At 39.8% G+C, this 10,819-nt stretch overlaps 1 protein-coding gene across 1 annotated transcript in view; it reads right to left on the reverse strand.

Moving 5' to 3' along the window:
- The window catches only part of TDRD3 (tudor domain containing 3), a 319,274-nt gene that overhangs the window by 306,435 nt on the left and 2,020 nt on the right, over nt 1-10,819 (reverse strand). The gene's annotated exons all lie outside the window — the stretch shown is intronic.

Genomic DNA, 10,819 nt, shown 5'->3' on the forward strand with positions numbered 1-10,819 from the left:
AGCAGTTTTAAAGGCTAATCTAGAAAGACCATGCAAGGAAATTAAAGACCCCTGTACCGACACTCACTCAACTATGGTTTTGTATTTCCATGTCATGCCCATAGCAAATAGAAAAAAAAACATTGCTGGAACTGAATTTCCAACCAGCCACAAGAAGAATTTCTCAACAGCCTATTTAAATTCCCAACTTGATTTAAAATACCCATTTACTTGCACCTGTTTACCATGCTAACACCGGATTTTTTTATGGAAATTCCTCGTATGCTGCAAAGTGCTACTCCTGAGCGACTACAGATGAATGTCGATGCGCCTGCACTCTGTTATAAATTGCGCTGTATTCCTTCTTATGATTCGTTGTTCTCTATGCTAACGAACGTGACGTTTCTTACGAGGCACTACTCCGTGGCTCTCTCTTGCAAATGCAGCCATCGGCTGAATGTTACTCACCCACGTCATGAAATTAAACCGAACGATGGCCACCCCCTTTCCAAAAGAGAATCAATCTCGACCAATTCTCACGTGGCTAACGGAACGGCGTCCTGAAATGAAAGGCGCTTTGAGGAATGACAACCCTATGAATGTGGTTTCATTGCAAATTAAGCGTGCACTTGCGCGTCCTCGGCACGTACGGCGTGCCCGAATGTGATCCTGTTGTTTAGCGCCAATTATCGCAACGTGGTTATTTAGAGTGTCGGCGCGGACACGTTGAACGTGGCACGGAATTGCACGAAACTTGTGGAAAAACATTCGCTCAGCAGTCAGCACAAAGGAGACATCAATGCCATCCCCCACACCATTAACACTGCACCAGGGGAATGCAGGAGAGGGGAGCAAATTAAATGAAAAAAGCTAGATCCTTGACTTCAAAGCCGAAAAAAAAGAAAGCATTTCAGACCCAAATATGTCTCGCTGAAGCACTAAATTGACACTTAATAATTACAAGTGTAATTAACAACAGTCTATAGCACTGCTTCATTTAAGATGCATTTAAAAACCCCCACTTAACCCTTCAACGTTCGGAGACGCCTGCAAGTTGCGGGGTGGGTGGGTGGATGTCCCCGTTCAGCGCTGAATCTCGGAACGCGCGGGCGGGTTCAGCGTTAAATTAATTTCGAGAGGCGTAAGTAGCAGCGCTGTTGTTTTTAAAAGACGTCGTTACTCACCGCAGGGAACCGCAGTGACACGACCGACGCACTCTACGATAGCCGGAGCCAAAACTGTGCCGCACGCCCTCCCGTCATGGACTTTTACTTCCGATTACATGGGCGTCATCGGAATGGAATGGGAAGAAAAACTGATGACGTACATATTCTTGGTTCTTTCGGTAAAGTCACCACGTAGAAGGGAAACAATAAAATAATAAAAATATAAAACGATAAAATTATCACGACGTTTCGACTGCAACACAAGCAATCATCATCAGGTGTGAAAACCACAGCAATATATATTTTTTTATTTTATTGTTTCCCTTATACGTGACTTTACCGAATGAACCAAGAATATGAATCCCTGCAGTCACGAAAGCTTTAAATCTAAATTTGATGACGTACAGTTACGTATGTCATCGGAAAGGGTTAAAATGTTAATATATGAAGGTGCTGATCAAGTGTGTTGTTGCTCGTGACAAAACTCGGCACCGGCACATTTTGTCATAGGCCTCACTTCCTCTACTTACGAAGATTCGACTTACAAACTTTCAGAGACGAACAAACCTGTCCGCATGTCGAATTGCCTGCCACTTTCGCAATAGTTGTCGGAGGTGCAATCTACATCTGCGGAACGTGAAGAACCAGTGACATCTACATCTACGGGAGATTACAGAACTTCAAAAGCGAGTTCCCCGTGTTTAGTGTACATGCCGTACAACACGTTCGGAATCGACTGGAGTAAAGTTCTCACGAACAAATTGACATACGAACAGACCTCTGGAACCTAACTCGTTCGTAAGTAGAAAAGTAAAGATGGGTTCCTTGCCAAATGAGTGTGCAAAAGCGCTCACATGCCACTTAACAGCTCTCAGCCATGAGTGAAAGCGCTGCAAAATGTATCCCTTGATTTACAAAAGGGATGCGTTCTCATGAAAAAAAATCACGGTCGTCGAACAAAATATCGTAAAAATCTCAACGGGTATTCCCATGAATTTAACCATAAAATTGAGGGATGCGTTGCGGGCAGTCATTTCAACTCTACCCCTAACATTCTCAAAAATATACACCACCGAGGTCACTTCTCACAATACAAAAAAACTAATAAAGAACATGAATATTAAAACGATTGAATAAAAATTCATTTGAAAGTAAAATAACTTAAAGTTTTTCAGAGAACTCAGCGAAAGATCTGCTGCATGTTGGAATGACTGGCGAGGTGACGTGGAGGCATTGATGTGGCACTGTCAGCAGTGGTGTAGCAACTACATTATCAGTGGTGTAGTAACTACATTATCAGTGACGTAGTAACTACATTATCAGTGGTGTAGTAACTACATTATCAGTGGTGTAGTAACTACATTATCAGTGGTGTAGTAACTACATTATCAGTGGTGTAGTGACTACATTATCAGTGGTGTAGTGACTACATTATCAGTGGTGTAGTAACTACATTATCAGTGGTGTAGTAACTACATTATCAGTGGTGTAGTAACTACATTATCAGTGGCGTAGTAACTACATTATCAGTGGTGTAGTAACTACATTATCAGTAGTGTAGTAACTACATTATCAGTGGTGTAGTAACTACATTATCAGTGGTGTAGTAACTACATTATCAGTGGTGTAGTAACTACATTATCAGTGGTGTAGTAACTACATTATCAGTGGTGTAGTGACTACATTATCAGTGGTGTAGTAACTACATTATCAGTGGTGTAGTAACTACATTATCAGTGGTGTAGTAACTACATTATCAGTGGTGTAGTAACTACATTATCAGTGGTGTAGTAACTACATTATCAGTGGTGTAGTAACTACATTATCAGTGGTGTAGTAACTACATTATCAGTGGTGTAGTGACTACATTATCAGTGGTGTAGTAACTACATTATCAGTGACGTAGTAACTACATTATCAGTGGTGTAGTAACTACATTATCAGTGGTGTAGTAACTACATTATCAGTGGTGTAGTAACTACATTATCAGTGGTGTAGTAACGACATTATCAGTTATGTAGTAACTACATTATCAGTTATGTAGTAACTACATTATCAGTGGTGTAGTAACTACATTATCAGTGGTGTAGTGACTACATTATCAGTGGCGTAGTGACTACATTATCAGCGGTGTAGTAACTACATTATCAGTGGTGTAGTAACTACATTATCAGTGGTGTAGTGACTACATTATCAGTGGCGTAGTAACTACATTATCAGTGGTGTAGTAACTACATTATCAGTTATGTAGTAACTACATTATCAGTGGTGTAGTAACTACATTATCAGTTATGTAGTAACTACATTATCAGTGGTGTAGTGACTACATTATCAGTGGCGTAGTGACTACATTATCAGCGGTGTAGTAACTACATTATCAGTGGTGTAGTAACTACATTATCAGTGACGTAGTAACTACATTATCAGTGGTGTAGTGACTATTTTATCAGTGACGTAGTAACTACATTATCAGTGACGTAGTGACTACATTATCAGTGACGTAGTAACTACATTATCAGTGGTGTAGTAACTACATTATCAGTGGTGTAGTAACTACATTATCAGTGGCGTAGTGACTACATTACCAGTGACGTAGTAACTACATTATCAGTGGTGTAGTAACTACATTATCAGTGGTGTAGTGACTACATTATCAGTGGTGTAGTAACTACATTATCAGTGGTGTAGTAACTACATTATCAGTGGTGTAGTAACTACATTATCAGTGGTGTAGTAACTACATTATCAGTGGTGTAGTAACTACATTATCAGTGGTGTAGTAACTACATTATCAGTGGTGTAGTAGCTACATTATCAGTGGTGTAGTGACTACATTATCAGTGGTGTAGTAACTACATTATCAGTGACGTAGTAACTACATTATCAGTGGTGTAGTAACTACATTATCAGTGGTGTAGTAACTACATTATCAGTGGTGTAGTAACTACATTATCAGTGGTGTAGTAACGACATTATCAGTGGCGTAGTAACTACATTATCAGTGGTGTAGTAACTACATTATCAGTGACGTAGTAACTACATTATCAGTGGTGTAGTGACTATTTTATCAGTGACGTAGTAACTACATTATCAGTGACGTAGTGACTACATTATCAGTGACGTAGTAACTACATTATCAGTGGTGTAGTAACTACATTATCAGTGGTGTAGTAACTACATTATCAGTGGCGTAGTGACTACATTACCAGTGGCGTAGTGACTACATTATCAGTGGTGTAGTAACTACATTATCAGTGGTGTAGTGACTACATTATCAGTGGTGTAGTAACTACATTATCAGTGACGTAGTAACTACATTATCAGTGGTGTAGTAACTACATTATCAGTGGTGTAGTAACTACATTATCAGTGGTGTAGTAACTACATTATCAGTGGTGTAGTGACTACATTATCAGTGGTGTAGTAACTACATTATCAGTGACGTAGTAACTACATTATCAGTGGTGTAGTAACTACATTATCAGTGGTGTAGTAACTACATTATCAGTGGTGTAGTGACTACATTATCAGTGGTGTAGTAACGACATTATCAGTGGCGTAGTAACTACATTATCAGTTATGTAGTAACTACATTATCAGTGGTGTAGTGACTACATTATCAGTGGTGTAGTAACTACATTATCAGTGGTGTAGTAACTACATTATCAGTGGTGTAGTGACTACATTATCAGTGGTGTAGTAACTACATTATCAGTGGTGTAGTAACTACATTATCAGTGGTGTAGTGACTACATTATCAGTGATGTAGTAACTACATTATCAGTGGCGTAGTGACTACATTATCAGTGGTGTAGTAACTACATTATCAGTGGTGTAGTAACTACATTATCAGTGGTGTAGTAACTACATTATCAGTGGTGTAGTGACTACATTATCAGTGGTGTAGTAACTACATTATCAGTGGTGTAGTAACTACATTATCAGTGGTGTAGTGACTACATTATCAGTGGCGTAGTAACTACACGATCAGTGGTGTAGTAACTACATTATCAGTGGTGTAGTGACTACATTATCAGTGGTGTAGTGACTACATTATCAGTGGCGTAGTGACTACATTATCAGTGGTGTAGTGACTACATTATCAGTGGTGTAGTGACTACATTATCAGTGGTGTAGTGACTACATTATCAGTGGTGTAGTGACTACATTATCAATGGCGTAGTAACTACATTATCAGTGGCGTAGTGACTACATTATCAGTGGTGTAGTAACTACATTATCAGTGGCGTAGTAACTACATTATCAGTGGTGTAGTAACTACATTATCAGTGGTGTAGTGACTACATTATCAGTGGTGTAGTGACTACATTATCAGTGGCGTAGTGACTACATTATCAGTGGTGTAGTGACTACATTATCAGTGGTGTAGTGACTACATTATCAGTGGTGTAGTGACTACATTATCAGTGGTGTAGTGACTACATTATCAATGGCGTAGTAACTACATTATCAGTGGCGCAGTGACTATATTATCAGAAACGTAGTAATTACATTATCAGTGGCGTAGTAACTACATTATCAGTGGCGTAGTAACTACATTATCAGTGGTGTAGTAACTACATTATCAATGGCGTAGTAACTACATTATCAGTGGCGTAGTAACTACATTATCAGTGGTGTAGTAACTACATTATCAGTGGCGTAGTAACTACATTATCAGTGGTGTAGTAACTACATTATCAGTGGCGTAGTAACTACATTATCAATGGCGTAGTAACTACATTATCAGTGGCGTAGTAACTACATTATCAGTGGTGTAGTAACTACATTATCAGTGGTGTAGTGACTACATTATCAGTGGTGTAGTGACTACATTATCAGTGGTGTAGTGACTACATTATCAGTGGTGTAGTGACTACATTATCAATGGCGTAGTAACTACATTATCAGTGAGTGTAGTAACTACATTATCAGTGGCGTAGCAACTACATCATCAGTGGCATTGAAAACAAATCTCACGGTGGTTGTCAAGGTGGGGTGGGGGGCCCAACTCGTAGCTTTGCCCACCAGGGCGGAGGGGGGGGAAGGCCCCCCCTGCCTGCCCCACGCTCGTTACTCAACTGACTGCAGGGACCCCGTGACGCTGCGGCTAGATGGATGACGACTCATCCTCCCGGGTGGCTTCTCTTTTGGCGATCTGACGGGGCGCGCGAGCGCTTGGCCGTGGCTGAAATTTCGTCGTAATGCCGAAAATTCCAATTCGTAAAATCGCAAAGTGTCAGCAATTCGTCACTCGCGTTCACGCGAAAATACTCAAAAAAACAAAAGTTCGTAAATCGAGGGATACCTGTTTCACAATTAATGGGACAATCGGTGTTTACAATCAATCTACGTGACTTTACCGAAAGAACCAAAGAAAACGAGTACCCAATTGTATCCACCTCGGGATGCTAGGCCAGTCTGTCCATAGGCTGGGCTTTGGACTCGCAACCTTACCACGTCGCCAGTCCATGAAAACGGAATACAGCGCAAAGCACGTGAACATCATTGCAGTGTACCCTCGATATTCGCGAGGGATACGTTCCGGTGATGTTAGTGAATAGCACAGATAACGTTAGCTGATGAATATCGTACCGGCAGTGTCTGCCAGATGCTTCTAAAGCTTCGATAAGTTCTCTCTACTATCTCTCTCATCACTTTCCAGCATCGAATTTCTCTCTCGTCACCTTCCCTCATTGCTTTATCTCTCATAAATGTATATCTATCACCACTATATATCTCGTCACTTTATCTCTCGTCACTTTATCTCTCGTCACTTTATCTCACTCATCACTTTATCTCTCATCACTTTATCTCTCATCACTTTATCTATCACCACTATATATCTCGTCACTTTATCTCACTCATCACTTTATCTCTCATCACTTTATCTCTCATCACTTTATCTCTCGTCACTTTATCTCTCATCACTTTATCTCTCATCACTTTATCTCTCATCACTTTATCTCTCATCACTTTATCTCTCATCACTTTATCTCTCTCGTCACGTTATCTCTCATCACTTTATCTCTCGTCACTTTATCTCTCATCACTTTATCTATCTCGTCACTTTATCTCTCGTCACTTTATCTCTCATCACTTTATCTCTCTCGCCACTTTATCTCTCGTCACTTTATCTCTCGTCACTTTATCTCTCATCACTTTATCTCTCGTCACTTTATCTCTCATCACTTTATCTCTCGTCACTTTATCTCTCATCACTTTATCTCTCGTCACTTTATCTCTCGTCACTTCATCTCTCGTCACTTTATCTCTCATCACTTTATCTCTCGTCACTTTATCTCTCATCACTTTATCTCTCATCACTTTATCTCTCATCACTTTATCTCTCGTCACTTTATCTCTCATCACTTTCTCTCTCGTCACTTTCTCTCTCGTCAATTTATCTCTCGTCACTTTATCTCTCGTCACTTTATCTCTCATCAATTTATCTCTCATCACTTTATCTCTCATCGCTTTATCTCTCGTCACTTTATCTCTCGTCACTTTATCTCTCGTCACTTTATCTCTCGTCACTTTATCTCTCTCATCACTTTATCTCTCATCAATTTATCTCTCATCACTTTATCTCTCATCGCTTTATCTCTCGTCACTTTATCTCTCGTCACTTTATCTCTCATCACTTTATCTCTCATCACTTTATCTCTCGTCACTTTATCTCTCGTCACTTATCTCTCGTCACTTTATCTCTCGTCACTTTATCTCTCTCGTCACTTTATCTCTCGTCACTTTATCTCTCATCACTTTATCTCTCGTCACTTTATCTCTCATCACTTTATCTCTCGTCACTTTATCTCTCGTCACTTTATCTCTCATCACTTTATCTCTCGTCACTTTATCTCTCATCACTTTATCTCTCTCATCACTTTATCTCTCGTCACTTTCTCTCTCGTCACTTTATCTCTCGTCACTTTATCTCTCGTCACTTTATCTCTCATCACTTTATCTCTCATCACTTTATCTCTCGTCACTTTATCTCTCATCACTTTATCTCTCTCATCACTTTATCTCTCGTCACTTTCTCTCTCGTCAATTTATCTCTCGTCACTTTATCTCTCGTCACTTTATCTCTCTCATCACTTTATCTCTCATCAATTTATCTCTCATCACTTTATCTCTCATCGCTTTATCTCTCGTCACTTTATCTCTCGTCACTTTATCTCTCGTCACTTTATCTCTCTCATCACTTTATCTCTCGTCACTTTATCTCTCGTCACTTTATCTCTCATCGCTTTATCTCTCCTCACTTTATCTCTCGTCACTTTATCTCTCGTCACTTTATCTCTCATCACTTTATCTCTCGTCACTTTATCTCTCATCACTTTATCTCTCGTCACTTTATCTCTCGTCACTTTATCTCTCATCGCTTTATCTCTCTCATCACTTTATCTCTCGTCACTTTATCTCTCGTCACTTTATCTCTCATCACTTTATCTCTCATCACTTTATCTCTCATCACTTTATCTCTCGTCACTTTATCTCTCGTCACTTTATCTCTCATCACTTTATCTCTCGTCACTTTATATCTCATCACTTTATCTCTCGTCACTTTATCTCTCGTCACTTTATCTCTCATCACTTTATCTCTCATCACTTTATCTCTCGTCACTTTATCTCTCATCACTTTATCTCTCATCACTTTATCTCTCATCACTTTATCTCTCGTCACTTTATCTCTCATCACTTTATCTCTCATCACTTTATCTCTTATCACTTTATCTCTCATCACTTTATCTCTCGTCACTTTATCTCTCGTCACTTTATCTCTCGTCACTTTATCTCTCGTCACTTTATCTCTCTCATCACTTTATCTCTCATCACTGTATCTCTCGTCACTTTATCTCTCGTCACTTTATCTCTCATCACTTTATCTCTCGTCACTTTATCTCTCGTCACTTTATCTCTCGTCACTTTATCTCTCATCACTTTATCTCTCTCATCACTTTATCTTTCATCACTTTATCTCTCATCGCTTTATCTCTCATCACTTTATCTCTCGTCACTTTATCTCTCATCACTTTATCTCTCATCATGGCAAAGTTGGTGAACGACCGAGGCAACACTGCCATCCAGTGCTCCTTGCTTGAAGTGTAAACTGCGGCGGGGTCACGCACAATGATGTGGGTTCCAGACAAGCAGGTTCAGCCGAGGGGACCTTTCTTTGCCAGTCACGAAATATAACGAAAGGTTTCACCCTTTATGGCAATAAAACTGTCATCTCAAGATGTTAAAATGCGGCGGGGTCACGCACAATGATGTCGGGGTCACGCACAATGATGTGGGTTCCAGACAAGCAGGTTCAGCCGAGGGGACCTTTCTTTGCCAGTCACGAAATATAACGAAAGGTTTCACCCTTTTAGGCAATACAACACCTGATGGCGATTGGTTGTGTTGCGATCGAAACGTCGTGATGTATTGCTGTTTCTACCCACGCGAATTTTACCGAAAGAACCAAAGAGTATGGATTCCTGCAGTCACGAAAGCTTCAAATGGACATTAAAACGGTGTGGTGTTAAGATGTCTAAAACACCAAACAGAAGACTTTTGCAAGGAATCCTGTCTGCATTAACCACACGTAATTGTGGTGGACATGTTAAAAAAAAACATGCTCTCATAATGATATATGCATTAGTCTTTGAAACCGATTGGTCAGTATGTAATGTGTCGCAGTGTGTACACAGGATTTGTAATCTGCAGTATATGTATAATTTAAAGGTTTCGTGACTGCAAGGATTCATCTTCTTTGGTTCTTTCGGTAAAGTCACGTAGAATGAGAATAAAATAATAAAATAAAATAACACAAGAAAATTCTCACGACGTTTCGGCCACAACACAAGTGGCCTTCTTCAGGTGAAAGGAACAGACCTGTCGGGACGACAGAGCTACAATGAACGTTGTTAAGATTGATTAGAGAAGTGAGGCACCTTGACAAAGGGGTTTACATATCAAACAGGAGAATTTAGCATTGAAATAGCTGAGGGATTAGCTTGTGACTGGTCACAGAAATGGCTATGTTCAAGTCAAAGCCTACACATCCACAGAGGCACCTAGTACAAATCAAACAGGAGAATTTAGCATTGAAATAACTGAGGTATTAGCTTGTGACTGGTCACAGAAATGACTATGTTAAAGTCAAAGCCTACACATCCACAGAGGCACCTAGTACAAATCAAACAGGAGAATTTAGCATTGAAATAGCTGAGGGATTAGCTTGTGACTGGTTACAGAAATGGCTATGTTAAAGTCAAAGCCTACACATCCACAGAGGCACCTAGTATAAATCAAACAGGAGAATTTAGCATTGAAATAACTGAGGGATTAGCTTGTGACTGGTCACAGAAATGGCTATGTTAAAGTCAAATCCTACACATCCACAGAGGCACCTAGTACAAATCAAACAGGAGAATTCAGCATTGAAATAACTGAGGTATTAGCTTGTGACTGGTCACAGGAATGGCTATGTTAAAGTCAAAGCCTACACATCAACAGAGGCACCTAGTACAAATCAAACAGGAGAATTTAGCATTGAAATAACTGAGGGATTAGCTTGTGACTGGTCACAGAAATAGCTATGTTAAAGTCAAAGCCTACACATCCACAGAGGCACCTAGTACAAATCAAACAGGATAATTTAGCATTGAAATAACTGAGGG

The sequence above is a fragment of the Petromyzon marinus genome, chromosome 61 (genome assembly GCF_048934315.1).
Source record: "Petromyzon marinus isolate PM22_M1 ecotype Great Lakes invasive population chromosome 61, UKy_Petmar_22M1.pri1.0, whole genome shotgun sequence".
Classification (NCBI taxonomy): Eukaryota; Metazoa; Chordata; class Hyperoartia; order Petromyzontiformes; family Petromyzontidae; genus Petromyzon; species Petromyzon marinus.